A 17,201-nucleotide genomic window follows, 5' to 3' on the forward strand; every position below is an offset into this window, starting at 1 on the left:
TCAGTTTCTCGCAGCGGTTAACCTTCATCTTTTTTGCCCAGGCTTTGGGTTTCGCATTGTGTATACGGCGGGTGCAGTAATGATAAATTGAAAAATTTAATCGATTTTAACGGCATATAACTGTCCGTCGAAAAACTCAATACGTATAACAGATTACGAAGGCGCACTTAACGCGTGCGTTGTTTGCAAGGGAAAGGGAGAAGCTTGCATCCGGTAACTTGCGGATTCTTATCACTCTATGCAGAGGTAGGTGTAATAGGTATATAAGTATAATAAATTCCTTTCGTGCGTGCTGAAGGCGCAGGTTAAAAGCAAGCCGAGAATATTGTTGGGTATCAGGCGTCTCTCGTCGCAGGAATGCATTTAATTCGATCTTCAATGATTTACAAAAATTCTACTAATATTCCGTCAATAATGACGAATAACGCGTGTCTGAGAACTGCGTTGATTGACGGTTTAACTCGAAAATATTATCGCGTCAGGCAAAGTTAAGTTTCCAAGTTTCAATCGTACTGCACGCCCTCCGTGTATCTACCTACCTTATGCATTCAGGTTTACTCATATGTAGGCCGCACGCAATGAGTATAAACACCACTGAGGTGAAAGTAAAGTGTTCAAATCTTTTCGATCATACATGTTAAGATGCCCATATACATTATACAAAATTGTAATAAATTCCGCCTACAATCCCTCAAGATTATACATCACGCGTCATCGTCGTGGCGATATTAATTAAGGAAAAAACTGCGGCCCGTATGTACTTTGCTAACAACCAATTAGGGTGTTTGAATCAAATCTTATCTATCTCTTTCTCAAGTGTTCACACGGAACAGGAGATATTACGTGTATATATAATACACGTAATTTCGATGGGTGTAACTGTACATAATAGTAGATGACTAAAATTCAAACAAATGTATATACAACGTGTACATTATACATTGCTTGCTCCATAGCGTAATCAGAAGTGCTTGCATCTTGAACAGCCTTCGTACAAATGTGGGTCAGCAAAGCCTGCGGAGCAACCCAGTTTCATTTATTTTCGAAACTCTCTGCGCAGTTGCATCGGCAATGAAGAAGTCAACGCTCGACCGCTTCGAGAAAAGATCAAAGTACCGATTTACTTCTTTCTCTTTCTCTGTCCCTTTTTTTTTTTTGTCTCTTTTTTTACACGCGTTGAGTTTCCGTTTAAACAACACGTTTCAAACTTACAACAGATTTTAATTCTGACCGTGAAAAAGAAATCAAGACGTGAAAGCCGAGTCGTCGTTTAATTATTAACGCATACGTTCCATCAGTAAACGATTCTATCGTCAATATTTCATTTTCGAAAAACTGCAGATAATAGCGATCCAAAATTAAAACGATGTATCTTATAAATAGCGACAGTTTCAGGTTGCTACTCTCTCAAGCTGCGAGTGTGACGTGCGATCAAGTTACGCAATATACGCGGGTTGTTGGACGACATGCGTATGTATTTCTTACGCACTCTGCAGCCGGCAGTAAAATCGTGGCAGAGTCAATGACGGAGAAACACAGTGACGAAGGACGCGTGAGCACGTCTATTTTCGTGCAGCGTTTCCAGAGTGGATAAGGACCGGCATGAATCGTTAACAAACTCGGTGTATAAAAGGAATTAAAAAAAAAAAAGAAAAAAAAACAGAAGAAAATAGAAGTAAACGGCGCGAGACGGAGGGTGCAAAGCGGAAGGGGCGAGCCACAGGAAACGCTGTTGATGGATGACAAAAGCGCGGTTAGTGCGGTGCCTATGTATTGTACACACGTGGATACTAATTCAGTGATGGCTAGTTTTTCAGCCCAGTCGATTACGTTGGTAACGCAGATTTCAGCCAGTAGCACGGTGGTGGCACTGCAGTCTGAATCAGCGTTGCCAAGTGAAAAACTAATCGTCTCTGAATTGATGTCTCACGTGTGTACACATATGATACAAGTAGACAAAGTCCGCGCTGTCGAACTAGCGGAAAAAACGGAGTCAAAACACCGGACGAGAAACAAGATAAAGGGGAGAAGGAGGAAAAATGTGAAAATTACGAGAGCACGGTGGTAAACATCGATATTCGTATCCTCGTATGTGTTATATACGTATACGAGATTGCCCAACGCGTGTGTTTGGTTACGCTGATTAAGCAACTCGATCGCGGTTTCACCTCGACGGAATCGGAACAAGGATCACTGGAGGAAAATGTATAATAATTCGATAACGATTGCACGAGGTTTTACAACCGACGATCGTTGAGAGGCTTAAGTTTATACCTACATATGCAGTGCAGCAGCCAGCATGGTCAAACTTTTCTATAAGTCTAGAGTCGAGGTGGATGGGGGAAAAAAAAAATAACGCGTTGCGGCGTAAAAGCAAAGGTACATGTCACACATGGTACGCAAAAGATGGGAAATTCGATCAACCGTATTTTCCTCGAATATCGATCTTTCAACGGACTCATTAATGGAATACGTATCTCAAATGACTCAGCAACCGTTAATTGACCAATGTAGTCAGCAGTTAAGGTTACAGTATATTCGGAAGTACGATTATAGGTATAATGTATGTATACATATCATATATTATACAAAAAAAAGTTAAGCAAAAGAAAAAAATGCGCGCGATCATCAAATCACTCGAATTACCTTCAAGAGTATTTCAAGGCAGTTCAACCGTTTCTGCAAAGTCATACCCAACCAGCGATCTATCGTGATGATTTTGTAATTATCGTCAAGTATACGTATAAATTCATCAACTGAAACGATTACCCGTATCATCGTAATCAAAAAGAATCAGACCTCTATATTTTACGATCATCTCTCCCATTTCACCGCTGATGCAGCCACGGCAGGCAGCAGAGCTCTGCTTTACCGACCTATTCGTGCAGCACCCATCGCCGGGTTATTCACCGGAGTGTGTACGGAGGCTGCAAGTTGTTAACTACCCCAAAGGGGTCGTAAAACTGGGGCGAAGACCCGGCGCTCTAAGAATCCCGGTGCATCCAGGTCAACGATCCGCTCTACCTTTAGCCGGCGATTCGAAGTTGCAACGAGCAGATATTGATTGTCGGCTGCAGGCGGTTGGACCGGACGACACGAGACGAGACTGATCTCTGTCTCTCGATGAGGAGAGAGATTCTCGCGTGTTTCTGTTTAAAGGGATTTGATTAAGAGAGGGTAAACGAAAAAAGAGAGCGAAAATTGTTCGGATCGATGTGTCTCGCCGGAGCGTTTTTAGAGCGTCTTTATTACTGCGTGAAACTGGTTAAAATCAGTCAATTTTACGTTTAACAACCGAGAGCTTTTTACAGTAATTGTATTATCGCTTGTCAGTGGGAAGATTAAATGACGTTCAAAGTTTGCGATAAGACGTTTTAATATATGGCGCGTGATGTACGCGTGTGTTTGAGCGGGCACGGCGCGTGCAAGCGGTTTGTAAAAACATGAATAAAAACAAAGAATGAGAAAAAAGAAATTTGGTCGGACAATTCGATAGATATGAAATTCGTATCTTCTCGGTAACTTGAGAAAAGGAAATATTAAATTCTGTGCTTCTATATCGACGTGGAACTAGTAGAAAAGGAAAAAAACGGTGATTATATAGCGTTTCGAAACTCGATGTTTCTCTAGTTTCATTATATATTATACAAACTCGATTATCTCGCGTGAATGGCCTCTAATAAGTTTCATGTTCAAAGTTTCAAACTATAACGCGTATCGACTTTCTCGGCAATCAGTTATATTATCTTAACTGCCAGCTAATTGCGAAGAACAGGCGACCGAGATAAAATTTGTGACTTTCCTATCGCCCAGATTTTCCCTACAATTACGAGTATCGAATATCGATTTTTAGAAGTGGTGATTGGACTCAGTCATTCTGCTGGACTAACAAAATAATAATAATAATAATAATACCGAAGTTAACATGTGGATATCGATTTGCATTTGGACTTTTTTCCCCAATACTTTTTTGAAACCCGAAACTATAAGTGAAAATCATTCAGGTTACAATTGTCGCGATACTAATTGCCTGAAACTGAAGTTATTAACTTACGATTAATTGTTTTGTAACTTTAAGATTGTTTCGGAAATTGAGTAAACTAATTAAAAAAAAAACAAAAAAAAACAAAAGAAACTCAGAATTTGAATAGTCAATTTCTATAGTTATTCTAAAATAGCAAAGTAGTGATTTTTTCGCCAATGTTTAGTTACGTTAACGCTACTAACTTCGAATTCGTTGAAATTGCGCGTGTTTAGTCGCGTGACGAATGAAACTGATACGTAGAACGTCAGACACGAGAATCGTACGTAGATCGGGTTTTGAGCCGTATAACGACATCGAATATCGGTATCGTATGGCCGGCAACTAGCTACCCGAAGTATTGATCTCTTCGTGAGTGTTCCGCCTGCACGACCATGCTTCACTGTTTGTGTTGTGATACGGAAGGCCCGCCTCGTCGAATTTATCGATTATTATACCAGCGAGCGAAGTGAAGTGAGGAATAAAACACAGACCGCAATAAATCGGCTGAACAATTTTTACCGCGCGAATTCGGTCTTGTTCCTGCAGTGTGACATATGCATATATATAGCTACATTCGTTCGAAAGCGCGGGATAATTTGAAAAATTGTCGTTAATTTGACGCGGAAAATTGTTGAATTAATTATGTATAGATATGTATAACAAGCGCGAGTTAAAAAAGACGAGTTTATTAACTATGCCTCTGCGAAATACGAGCGTGTTTTCACGCTAACGGATATTCATGCACGTTGCGAAATTTAACCACCAAAAGCAAAGTAGCTATTGATTTTCTTGACGTCAAAGGAAACGCACGCATTGCGTCTGGTCGTGCGTCAAAGTCTGCTTTTGAAATCCGCGTACGTATCTAATTTTCATTGATATCAAATCGCGATGTAACAACGCCGACGGTTCGTAAAATTTCATAAAAAATACGTTAGATAATATGAAGTATAAAACATTGATGAAAAAAACAATTTTTTTTTTTTTTTTTTTTTTTGTACAACTTACATCGAAGTAATCCTCGAAAACGAAGTTGTCACTGAAAATGCACTGACAGTAAACGCGAACACTGAGTAATGTGACCGTTTACAGTTGTCGAAAAACGAAAATATCGTTTCTTTATTTGTTTATTTATTTATTCAGATGTTTATCTGTCTTCTTTCTGTTTTGGGTGTGTTTTTAACGTTTGTTTTACCGTTAATTTTGGCTTGGCTTGCGCTCGGGAGCGAAAGTAGCTTGTCGAATCGACGATTCAAAGCTGAAATCTCGAGCTGAACTGGCGCTTCGCCGCCAGGCGCGTCAGTTAAATAACCCTGCGCCCAGATGGCGGCACCGTCGAGGGATTCACCGATCCCTGACTTCGAGGCTCGACGCCCACATCGACGTCGCATCTTTCTCTCTCTCTCTCTCCCTCTCTCTCTCTCTCTCTCTCTCTCTCTCTCTCTCTCTCTCTTCTCTCTCTCTCTCTCTCTCTCTTGTACATTGAGACGCGCGTTAGGCGCGTGTGCGTCTCAACCAACCGACGAGTCATTGGTTCGCGGGCATTCGTCTGTTATTTATTTACACTTTCAAGGGGATATAATTCGAACGGTGGCGGTTTGAGCCAGACGCGACGCGCCATTGCGGCTCGACGACCGTTGCGATCGTTCCTTGTTTTCGAACATTTGAAATTTGAAATTCTGCGTAAAACCTTCAACCGCTTTGATGTTGATGCACTCTTTGATTTCAACCGCGATAACAATTACGAGGGAATTTTATGCGCTGTGTATAAATAATACGAATTTCGGTCTACGCTGTAAGTATGTATAATATACGCATACTTAATAAGTACTAAGATTTGTTTTTTATCGCAGATTCGAAGGAAATCATGAAAGTTACGATAATTTTGTCCAATTCTTATGTAAATCGGCTTAACTTCGAGGAGATCGAGCAAAGCTGCTACTTGCATAGACGATTATAAGCGCAGCAGGTAGTAGTGCACTGCAAATTCCCAACAAGGTGGACGAAAATGATTCAGCGTTGGTGAATCGGTTGCGTAATGTTCATGTAACGCTTCCAGGAATGGCAAGGATCTGCGCTTACAAGGACTCGTATTTAACACCTTCAATAATTTATCTCGCGGAATCGTTGGATTATTCATTTAAATGCTGTGCAGTTGCGTGTACGACGCATCGCGTCCATATACCTACATACCTCTACATGTGACGATTCCAATACCTGACATTTGTTGTTTGAATAAAAAAACACGATTGATTACATTGGCAAGACATCAAGTGTTTTCCCGCCGTTTTCTCTGTCTCAATAATGTTGTCCAATTTTCAAACGTTCTGTCAAGCAGCACTCTGAGAAAGTTGTAAATAATAAAACAATACGGCCCACAGTGTTTATTAAGCTTTCGCACTGGATTAACGAGCTTCTTTTTTACACCCTCGAAAGCTGGCGCATGCAGCAACTTTAATCCGTGCTATGCTTATATTGCCATTCATTACAAGCAAATTATTGACCCAATCTGTCGGAATTAGTTATCAGTGACAGAATCTGTCGATAGATCATAATCTGCAGACTTTCCTCCTCGAGATTCGCATATCGCTGATGCGATACGCTACTCGGCATAAAACAAACGCTGGCAACTTGAGCCAACATTTGTGGATTATTAATCCGTGCGAGTTTCGGCATTTGGATAAAGCCGTTAGGTGACTCGCGTCAATTCTAAGTGTTCTCGGCTTGTCTACCTCCTTAAGGAGGGATAAGGTATAGGCGAGTGTCCCAGTTATTGAATTTTTTTGGCTGTATCTGTTTGATCCACAGGTTTTAAGTTGCCAAAAAATAAATTTCTAGTGTCTATCTCTCACAACAATTTGTCTCTTTAACTTATAATTTTAGAAAATAGGAGCTTCAATAATTGGGTCTAATAAAACGTGTCAGTAACTGGTACATTTTTTTGTTCCTATCACCCCTGGATATCCGCCATTTTGTCGTGCGGTTATTCCGACTATTATCAGCAAATTTAGTATTTTTCAAGCAAATAAGATGAGGTTTACATTCATGAGGAGTCGCTTCGCGTATAGAAGTGCGAATTCTTGTTAAACCGAGGCGGGTCAAACGTACGGATTAAATACATATTTGATCTTTGAGATTCGTCGGTCCATAGCACGGGGTCAAAAACTTGGCAATATCACCACGTGTGAAGTTCGTGCTGCGAAATACTCGTTTCTCGAGTTATGAGTTATAAGAGTTTTTCGACTGGGATTATTATAACGTATCATATATTCATACGAATAAGGAGCAAAGGTGTTTCGAGTGTTCCATCTTTGTTATAGCAAATGCGTTTCATTTTTCACTCCAATAAACCAGCCTCGCGAATTAATGTGTAAGTAGCGGTTTGTATATTTAATGTATTTCTCAACTTTGTAGCACGAAGCGCGAAGTTTCGTATGATAATATTTCTAATTGGGTTCCCTTATCGAAATTGATATTTGGCAATCAACAGCGGTTAGAACTGGATAAAACAGGCCTGCAAAAATTATTTCTACCGATGTGAATCACATTGCATATTACAAATACATGAATGTATGTCCTTCCTGTACATAACGATCGTAATGTGTATACATAAACTGGCAGAGCGTTTGTTTTTGATATCAATTCTTGCGCCTACATACACAGCATAAATGAAGTCGGGTCAATGAAGATGTGAATTCATGCATGTATTCACTCTCGCAATTGATTCCGTGAATGCAGCGTGTGTAATTTGTGTTCACAAATCATCTAAACCGTCACGGAAATTTCGAGAACGAGGTTGTCGGGTCAGGTTTGACATATGCTTACAATGAATATTCAAAGGTTTTTTAAGAATTTGAAATCGCTCATGTATATTGTAAATTTATAGACACATAAACACGTGAAGTTTTTGCAAAATTTTTTTCCCCGTTTCCAGTATTATACCCACGATCGGCGGATGGAAAATATTTTGATCGTACGTTATAATATGTAATATGATAAACGAGGCAAGGTTACTCTCACGATCGGTTGGCGTTTTCCTCGTGCACTGGCACAAGGTTGAAAACACGACTGAAAGGTTGCCTCGTGAGTCGGCGATTCTCTCCCTTGTTTGGGATCGTTTCGATGGAGTGTGCAAAGTGTATATATATATAGAAAAGGGATGAGATATCAAGGGAGTGTTATTGGAATTCCACGAGGACGATAAAAGCACCCCGCGAAGGCCTTCGCGAGCGATTCTATTCCTGACACGTGCCACTTTCTTATACCTATAAGTACCTACGTACACACAACCTTTTCTCCTTTTTATTCCCACTAAAATTTACTCGGTTATCGTTCAGAAAAGTAAGATTCACCTTGATGATTACCAGAAATAAACGTGCATACCAATGAAATTCTTTTCAAATACCGTTATGTACATCGAATCAATGGTATTTTCAGGTTCTTACTTGTCCAAATCCCGTTCAAGAAATTGGAAGGAAATTAGATTCTGCATTCGATTAAGCTTCAGTATTTGATTTATAAAAATTCTAGTCTGGCCGCAATTTATAACGTCATAATAGTTACTGATGATTATAAAGTGTACAGAAATAAAAGCGATGCAACGTACGTACCGAGTTACATCGAGTGAATTTCTCGAGTATTACACCGAGAGCTGACTTACCACTCATTATTAAGACTATTAATAGTGAAATTACCAGGATCTGTTTTCCGGGTTTCTAATGCCTTCCACAAGCCACCATCTATTGAGAAAGACTCTGTGCTTTTTAGCAATTACAGCAGAATGGGCAATTGCTCATCTCAGTCGCTTTGTATAATTGTAATAATTCAGTAAAAATTATTGCTATATAAACAGCAAGTGGTATAGGTATCTGAAGTGTTTGCGACACGATTTGAACATGGAAAGATATAGCAACCGCTGTCATCCGGGAGTTAAAATACTTGAGTCGGTCTTGAGGTTTTCGCTTTTCCGTTTTCTTCAATGAAAACCAAACAACCTGTTACAACAAATAGCGATAATCCAGAAATAGATTAAGATAACGGAACAGCGAGATTTGAGATAAGGTTACAGCAAGAACTTTGAAAAATGTTAAAAAATCAAGTAAAAAAGTGTCACATATGTAGCTTAAAAATGTCCGTAAGACTTGTTCAATATACACATACTTTGTTGATAATTACGACAGTCAAGTTTATCCGACATACAAAAGTGGAAATTTACGCAAAAATTGGGTTACAATAATTATCTGCACTTGCGGATGATAAGACGGAAATTAATAACATGGTAAAAAAAAATTGAACAAAAATTGAAAAAAAAAATCATCATGTTTACCGTAACGGTTCATGCAATCGGAACAACAAGGGGTAAAGTTATTATCTATTAGGTATGTGTATAAAATAAGTACGCGTTCGCGATGAGTGCGTAATGAAATAAACATTTCTTCGATTTCGTAATAAAAGCTTATATTGCATATTGTTTGTCGACAAACCGTTACCAAAAATTGGGCCATGCCGTAATCTGTGCATTCATTAATCTCCCAGCTTCTAATAGTCACTGCAATAATAACATGCAGACGTGTTGTGTACACCTATGTGATTCACTTAGTGCAGCGTACAGAGAGCGAGCAAATAGCAACGTGGACGTAAACAACTTGCATTTGGTATTATCGCGTTGTGTCCCTCGCGTACAAACGATGATCGGATCTTTTTCCGCTGCAGCTGAACAACGTTTACCTATATTTGGAATTTCGAATGCACCCACACATACGTGAATGTTTAAGCACCGAATGGTCAACGTTTGCTGATCGAAACCCAAAGATGAGACATCGATGAAAGACAAATTTGGACCATGAACTTGCTAACGTAAGCGTGTACATTATGGGTAAATTTAATAACTTTGACACTTCCATGAAGGTATGTCCTCTAAAAATCTCCCAATCATGCTCGCAGCAATTGTTGACATATAAAAGTGAAGAACTTTCGAGATTTTAAACCGAGGGCAAACAGAGTTTGATCGTGACTGTCGATTTTACTCAATTACACATCAAAAAACTTATTAGCACAGGTGTTCGGAGATTGAAATTCTGATTTTTTTTCCTTCTATAGTTTCTTGGTACTTCAATTAAGCGTGTAGGCTTAATTTTCACGACATGGTACTAAAATTTTGGCGAGTATTTTACACTCATACTTTTTTCGCATTTATATAATTCATATTAGAAACATTAATTTACACAGTAAATTAATAATATATAGCATATTGTTTACGTCTGGAATTATTTCTCATTACTCTCTACGTTTCAGATATTATATCTATATATATATACAACTTTCACAGGTGCGGAATTATCGTCAAGTGGAGCGTGCGTGAAATTTTCACATCACAGCAGAAATGGATCACGGATTAATATTAATTTCGATATTATGTAAGTAGGTGTAATATAGCATAACAGAGCATAATAGATTAATAGAGCAAAAATAGATTCTGTCATATTGCTTCGAGTGTGATTTAATGGATTTTTAACTACGGAGCATCAGTGAATTGTAACCTTCCCAAAGATCATCGATCACCTCCCGTCCTTTAAGCTTTCGGTTTTCGGGCAATAAAATCATTAACATGTCAAAGTGGGTTTCACGCCGTGTAAAAGAGAAAGAAAAAACACAACGCATACGTATCACAATCCCCACTTTTGCTAGAAATTCCGTAGAGAATAAAAAATCTATTAGATAAATCAGGCCGCAGCATCGGCGAGTTTAACATCTTCCAGCCGATGTTTATATAACACATTGGACCCAAAAACTTGACCCCGTTGTGTAATTTATCTTTCATAGGTTTAATATGAGACGGATGCTATTTCGATCTTGACCTAAAAAAATGTATACTTGCAATTTATATATATCATAATTGGTATTATATACATTTCAGACTATAAACTGTACACGTGTGTTCGTATCGAGATACAGAATAAGACGAACCTCTTGATCGGAATGATTTGTAACGGATGGATGGAGCTTTCGATACTTCCTCTGGATGCTGGGCTGTTCTTACCGTTAAAGAGACATAATTTGACACCGAATGATAAAGACGCGGGTATAAATTCATATAAGAAACAATATTTTCCTCCCGTATCGGCAGTTTTGTTTGGAGAAAAAATACGCCGACTCTGGCGTTGTTATACCCCCTGCAGCGAGGAAAACACATAACCAGTAACAGCTGCGGAGGCGTGATCCTCGTCGAATATTAGTTTAACTCCGTGCGTAGCTGCTAGCACGTATTATTTTTGCATGTGCAAAGTTAGTTGTATACTAGTACGAGTAGGTACGCTAATAGTATCTACCGTACGTTCGCCTTTTGTAAAGTACAAAAACTTTTCTCACCTGTTTCAATACGCGCAATGTTATACGCGTATAACGAGGCTTTAGCACTTGGCTGTGAATTGTTACTTGTAAGTATCGCTTTAGGGGTCATTCAATTAAGCATGTGTTTTAGGATGCATATTCTGCATATAAATATTATACGCTGCCTTACAGGCTCGAAATTATTGATTAAAATTACGTATATGTATACACGAAAAGGTGCAAAAAAAAAAAAAGATGTTTTTTATTAATATTTAGTTGAGTTATTGATGCTAAATCGTTATTTTTTTTTTGCTTATACACAGCGTAACACTTTTTTTTTTTTGGATACAGTTATGCTCCATATTTTCTTGAATATTTATGAAATTTATGATATAATTCTTGATGAAAATCAAATATGAGTATAGTTTTGTAGATAAGTTTAAAAATAGACGAGTGCATAAAGTGTATACGGTTGAGATGAATTGAAGCTCTTGAAATAATATGAATTCAACGAAAAATGGAAGTAACAGGAAAAGTAAAATTTCGAAGCATTCTTTATCTTTTCCTCGAGGTATATATAGTATATTTATATATTTGAACTTTTCTTCAAAGAAATATTTATTAACCACAAGCCTGACTCTTATCGCTCGTTTCTCCGCTCTGCAAACTCGACGCGATTAGAAAGTCCAACTGAAATTAAATAAAAATTAAAAATTACTCAACCGTGAGCCACCTTTGTTATAAAAATTATCCCGATTCATTATCACGACGCAATTATTATGGAAATCCCTATTATATCCACATTAATTTTCCGTTAATCAAAAATTTGTACTAATGTGATCGTGAGCTGCAGGCCTAATAGATTTGCGTCATAATTACTGTATTCAAAAGATAAGACCGGAAATAAGAAAATAAGAAAAAAGAACACGAATGCACAGGGATCAAGAGGTTAAAGTTAGGATCGTAAGTGCTGGGTAAACATTCATTCACGCGGACGGCCAGACTTTGTTGGGTTTCGTACATACCGCATAGAGAACAGGTGTATCTAGTGTCGGGTTAGATCATAGCCCAGAGGCTATTGTTAACTTTGTCCGGTGCCTGAGTAGTCGAGATGTGTTCGGGTGTAAGGATCTGAACTGTTTAGAGCCGTATTTCAAACCGACGTCTCTGTTTCGTCTCGTTTGCATTTTTGACGCAAAAAGTTTGAAAACTTTTCGAAAACGCGATACATCAAAACCAAATTTCGCTTCCGACACGCCGTTACTTTTCCATTATGCAACGATCGTACGCATGCGTGAATATCGGCGTTAGTTATTTTAACGTCATAACTTGTTGTAGGTATGTGTACAATAACTCGTGTACGATTGGCACGTTTTGTATATTTTGTAATACGTTTCTGCTTCGTAAAAACAACCAAGTTTGGTAATCGTTGAGTGACTCAGAATGATTTCTGTTATTATACACCCATTCACGCATGTATCTTGCAGAACTAAATGGAATTTACGTATTACTGAACAATTTTTAAGGTATAACTAAGTGCAAAGTGCATTTTTTTCGCAATATGGGAATTAACTTTCGATATGATACATTAAGAGTGAGACATTGTACATCCTGTTCCGTCACCTCCTCATTGATTTGCAAAAGCCAGTATATTTTATCGTGTAATAATGTGATAATAATCCAACCCATTGCTTTATTGATTCTTCGGTACCAAACCAATTTATAAAGTGATGATGTAACAATTAGTTTGGTCTGATACATTTCCGAAATTACTGGGTCACCGATTGTCCGACTGCACCGGGTGTCGAAAGGTTAAGGAGGGTTTAAAACGTTCGTTTATACTAATTTCTCTCATTGCCAGTTCAATTATCCCGGCACCCCATGCAGACCCGCTTAATCAGTCCAGAGAAAATGAACAGCACGAAGTCCGATCGGTACGATATAAAGTATCGTAAAAATAAAATCGTCGATCAAGCCTAAAGCAAACGCAAAAACTTGAGTGACGCAACGCGACTCAAAAAAGAATTCCGTATGAGAATTTTTTTTTTCCTCATTCAATCGGCATCGTCCGTACATTACGTATATTTCCTTGTTGTACCTATGATAGGTGGTTAACAACCGCTATAGTATTGATTGCTGGCGCCAAGATGCCGAGTATATGGCGACTATTCTTCGCCAGCAATTATCCGCTGTGCCTTAAGTACCGCGAAGCGCGTTTGGTCAGAACCGGTACAATCCAGATGCGACTTGATTGCCGTTTAAGGGCTTCTCCGATCGACGTAGAATGTTTTCCACCCAACCGCTGCATCTCATGGTAAAAGAATCCGAATAATGTCAGTGAATTTCTGCCCATCCATCTCAGTTTTGACAAGTATTGTAGTGGCTTTGGACAAAGAGAGGAAAGAGAGCCGAGCAGATTCTGTACTAGGTAGCTAGACGACACATCGAATGACGTCGAGGTCTCGTGACGGCTTCGTCACAACGCCCACAATCAGTAGCGTTGAAAAGTTATATACGTGAAGAAGATATAGGTCCTGTATAACAGTTTGCAAGCAGCAGCAGCAGAAGCAGCACACAACGATGTATGCCTGATTCCAATCAACGTAGTCAGTTATCTCTGGGACGGATTAAGACCGCACGGTATAAAATTTTCCGCGGTGGATATCGTCGTCCGTTTCTACGGCAAACGATTATTTTTTTCTTTCTTTCTTTATTTCTTTTTTCTTTCAAGTAAAAAAGGCGAAGCGAAGAGAATTTCTTCGACCGTTTAAACATACAAACGACGATATCGCGATGCTTTATAATAATGATGCATCAAAACGAGATCGTTGTAATATTGTTATAATAATTTAATTTTTTTTCTTCTCTTCTCCGGTACATATCGGTTAAATGGCATTTTTCTGCACTCGTGGGGAAAGAAAGACTCTTTCAACTGCGCCGATGGTTTAAAGGCACAACAAAACGAACGAAATCAAACACACCGCGTTACCGCTGTTGTATTAATTAACTCAATTACGCGATATCGAAGCACAGAATAGGTACGACAAAAGCTCTACAACAGGCTCGTTATACGCTGCAATCCGCAGTTATTTTATATGTATGTGGGTACCAGGCACGAGGAGCGGCTGATCTGGTCGATTAAGGTTCTTCTTCTTCTTCTTCTTATTTTCCTATTTAGACTCCGGAACGCAGTACAACGTAATTGGACCGTTGGATTGCTGCGGTCGATTATAACGTAAATTATCCATAGGTACATACCTATATATATATTGTATACATACATGGGATGCACTTGATGAAAATCAGCGTGTAAGTGCACTCTGGGAAAAAAAATTAACCGTGGATTAATTAATTGATAATTGATTGGGAATGAAACGAATCGTGTAGAAATTATCTTGAAGATGATACCTAAAAGGAGGGCAAAAACCATGACGACAGTTTCGTTAAATTCATATTTAATAACGTTGAGCGATTAGCTGACGAGCCGTACGATGTGGACTTTGGTGACTATCATTACTTACAGTTAGCGACGTAATTCTTTATCTCGTGCGCTGCATGTTCCTATGTATATATATATATATATATAACGCTGCATGCACTGAAGGTACATAAAAATATGTAACAAGACGACATTATATGTTTGCCCGTCAGAGTCACCTGACTTGCCGAAAATGAGGTTGTATAACGGGCCTTTTTTATACAGTAAATTACCGACATTACTTACACATACTCAAATTATCTGAATCTGGTTATACATTTGCGATAATGTAATCAGAACGACGTTAACGACCATTGCTCGTGGTGAAATGATTATCACGTGTGGTCCAACGGATGGTAAAAAGTTGACGAACAGTAGGAGATAGTATGACGAGTATCTCGACGTTCATCCTCGAGATGAAAAGCGTAATTGCACGGATCACGACGTTACGGTTTAAACGTGCCCAGGAGTGTCTGATGCCTCCTCCTATGTCGTCGTCTGCCTGCACGATGTACATGGTATGTGACTTCGAATGCGTGACGCGTAGGCGTCACACGATAAGAAGGAGACACACAAGTGTCTCGTGACTTTATATTCCCTTTTATGTCTACCGTAAACAGTGATATCGATGTGACGCGAGTTTTATAATGGGGCTTGCAAATCGCGGGTTTAAAAAATAAGGAAATCGCTGTTTCACGCTTCTGTATTGCACGAATCCCCGTCTACGTTGGTATTCCGAGTAGCAAGATAACGATAGTTGGCTTTGACCACCTGTCGTACGTACGTTTGTCTTTGAAATCAGGCGTAACACGTAACCGCGCTTCATCCGGTTCACAGACGGATAAACACCTCGCGGAGACGAGAGGGGCTTCGTTTTTTAACTCTTAACTCCTTCGTCCAGAATGGCCCTGAATACCGATACCTCTAGGTGCTCGGCTAAATGGTCTGACTCACAAAATTCTAGTGCCAACAAGATGACCCCGAGATAATTGACGCGGAGGGACAAGAGGCTTCCTATTTTTGCTAATGATCCTAACGACTGCTTGGAGCTCCTGACTTCTTTTAACATCCCTCGGTGAATTGATCTACATTATAGGGTGGATGTTCCACCTTTGGTCTCTGCATCCGGAATTCGAATTTGGTGTGAAATGAAAGACGTGGGAATAAGAAGTTTATCAAACCGTAGCTGCATCCTGACTTATAGCCACGGTTACTTAGAACCATAAATTGTGATTATAAGAGCTGTTTTGAACAGGTGAAATTATTAAACAAACGCCTGCAGTTGTTGAGAAAGAATTCAAGACTATTTCAGAAAAGATAATTTTGCCGTTGGTTGAAGAAACTGCAATTGAGAGACCTACGAGATTAAGATGGATGAAATTATGACGAGTTTCAGGGAAAACCATCGGTGAAAACGGTTCAATTCTGCAACTGGTGATAAATGATTCCAGTTTGATCCAGGAGTCGATGAGAGCGTTGACGAAGATCGCGTTTACTTGTCACTCGCTAAATGATTTCACCCGATGACCCCGAGCTTGGGATATTCCCAGGAAGATATTAAAGACACAACGCGTCGTCGAAACCCGTCGCTTTAGTCATAACCGGCGCTAACGACGATTTCATGTTTTATTGATAAGCGCACGGATGAAATAATTCCGATTTATATTCTTGCTGCAAGTAACTTGAACAATGTAAGTATTTTAGTAACATATTATTGACGTTGTTGCAGGAATTCGATGACGATATTTTGCCGTTTTACATTTAAACTCCGTCGCAGGAAGTTTTCTGTTTGTCGACTGCGCATCTTTTTTCCGTCATCTCCCCGGAAAATTATTGCATATGCTAATTCGGCGGTTTCATCATGTGCGCATGTCGTGGTCTCAATACATCCCGAACACCGAAATCCGGGCGGGTGTTTACCTGCGGTTTACCATGCAACCGTGCATGTCAATGCAGATTGGGTCCGGAAATTAATGCGTCGATTGCATGCAATTCGCGTTGTAGCTTGCGTATAACATTGCATCGCCGTTGATTAAGCCCGGAAAATTTGTTGTCCTCTGAAATTGAATGAAAAACAACGTGATATCGTTATGCTACGCATTTTTGACACGTTAGAAAAAAGTTATAATATAGCTTATCTCGATAGCCCTGAATTCAGGGTCTCTCGTTTGCCATGTTCACCGTGCAAAGTAAATAAACGATACGTGTTGAGGAGGATAAAGTTTATTGCCATACTCTGTTACATATTTTGCTTTTAATAGTCTGGAGAAGGAAAATATCGATGAGGCTAAGAAACTTCTAGGTATGTATATACCTACACCGCTAGTCTATCGTAGATGTAACACGTGGAGTTCTTGGTACGAATTTCTTGGT

The 17,201-nt window shown here is 39.2% G+C and overlaps 1 protein-coding gene across 2 annotated transcripts in view; it reads right to left on the reverse strand.

Annotated features, from left to right (window-relative positions):
- Positions 1 to 17,201, reverse strand: part of LOC124416490 (protein pinocchio) — a 53,233-nt gene that overhangs the window by 5,718 nt on the left and 30,314 nt on the right. Inside the window, exon 1 of one of the 2 annotated variants that reach the window (XM_046897614.1) lies at positions 5,030 to 5,234. The exons of the other annotated variant lie outside the window; for it this stretch is intronic. The gene's annotated coding sequence lies outside the window, so the exon portion shown is untranslated. Of the gene's footprint in view, positions 1 to 5,029; positions 5,235 to 17,201 lie in introns of those variants that run through there. 2 annotated transcript variants of the gene reach the window in all.

This window comes from Diprion similis, chromosome 2 (assembly GCF_021155765.1).
Source record: "Diprion similis isolate iyDipSimi1 chromosome 2, iyDipSimi1.1, whole genome shotgun sequence".
In the NCBI taxonomy this organism is placed as follows: domain Eukaryota; kingdom Metazoa; phylum Arthropoda; class Insecta; order Hymenoptera; family Diprionidae; genus Diprion; species Diprion similis.